At 42.6% G+C, this 1,364-nt stretch overlaps 1 protein-coding gene and 1 pseudogene across 1 annotated transcript in view; one reads left to right on the top strand and one right to left on the bottom strand.

The window, feature by feature from the left end:
- The window catches only part of LOC106511254 (cytokine receptor-like factor 3 pseudogene), a 7,036-nt pseudogene extending 5,678 nt beyond the window's left edge, over positions 1–1,358 (bottom strand).
- Positions 1–1,364, top strand: part of LOC106511252 (mpv17-like protein) — a gene marked incomplete in the record, with an annotated part of 10,330 nt that overhangs the window by 4,267 nt on the left and 4,699 nt on the right.

Genomic DNA, 1,364 nt, shown 5'->3' with positions numbered 1-1,364 from the left:
GTCCATGTCCATGTGTCCATGTCCATGTGTCCATATGTCCATGTGTCTGTGTGTCCATGTGTCCATCTCCATGTGTCCATGTGTCCATCTCCATGTGCCCATGTGTCCATGTGTCCATCTCCATGTGTCCATGTGTCCATGTGTCCATCTCCATGTGTCCATGTGTCCATGTCCATGTGCCCATGTGTCCATGTGTCCATCTCCATGTGTCCGTGTCTCCATGTGTCCATGTGTCCATCTCCATGTGTCCATGTGTCCATGTCCATGTGTCCATGTTCTTGTCCGTGTTCTTGCATGAGGCCCATTAAATCCAGATTGGGTCCATCAGAACCTCCAAGATCTAGAACCTCTGAGACGCAGAACCTCTCAGATCTGGATCCTCTCATAAGAATCAGAACCTTCAGGTTCTGGACCCACAGTCTATCAGATAAAGTAACTTTCAGATTTTACGGGAAACTTAATTAGAATCGGTTCTTCTTTCTGGATGAATAGACTGATGATCTGATCTGATCTGATTGATCTGATCTGATCTGATTGATCTGCAGGTTTCTATCTTTAGATCATGAAGATAAAAAGGAAATCTGCTCACATGAACCTTTTCTGTTCTGTCATATAATCTGATTAAGTTCAGGTTCGGTTCTGATCAGAGCAGAACTCTGAAACATGTCAAAACTCGTCCGGAACAACTTCCGTAACTCAGAGAGCCTTGCCTCCACCCAGCAGCTGCACAGCCTCAGACACAAACAGGCTTTATCTTCATTTAGTGGCCAGGAAACCCGGAACTCCCTTAGAGATCCTCGTCTTTTTCACTTTAAACTAAAGTCTGCAAAGATTTTAAAGCATTTGTACCAAACTAAATACAGATTTCAGATCAATGATGCGTTGCGAAGAAATCGGCTCAAGAACTGATCGTTAAAAATAATATTAAAGATCAAAAGTTTCGCTGTTTTGACAGAAAACCGTGAAGAGGAACAGACGAGTAAAGCTAAAACCGCTTCAGATAAAACAGGAAGCGAACAGCTGGATCCAGATCTGTGTTTTTAAACATTAAGACACATTTCATCGAGCTTCTTCTCAACTTATCAGTTTAAACATCAGAAACAAACAGCTTGTTTTAGTTTGTTGTGCTCAGAAGGACAATGAAGCTCGGAAACAACATTTACTGTGGTCCCGACAGGAACACTGTCTGTTAGCACAACTTTACAAACTCACCTGCTTCAGAGCTCCTCGGTGCTCATTTTCTCCCAAAACTAATAAAAATAAATCAACCCGGAGTCGCCTCAACGTAGAATTTAACATGAAGCTGAGTTCATGTCCAAAAATGACACTTCCGAGACTTTAAGAAGCGCAACCAATCACAGAGC

The sequence above is a fragment of the Austrofundulus limnaeus genome, unplaced genomic scaffold (genome assembly GCF_001266775.1).
Source record: "Austrofundulus limnaeus strain Quisiro unplaced genomic scaffold, Austrofundulus_limnaeus-1.0 Scaffold2627, whole genome shotgun sequence".
In the NCBI taxonomy this organism is placed as follows: Eukaryota; Metazoa; Chordata; class Actinopteri; order Cyprinodontiformes; family Rivulidae; genus Austrofundulus; species Austrofundulus limnaeus.
The sequence above is the reverse complement of the archived record's forward strand: the minus strand, read 5'-3'. Positions and strand labels throughout refer to the sequence as shown.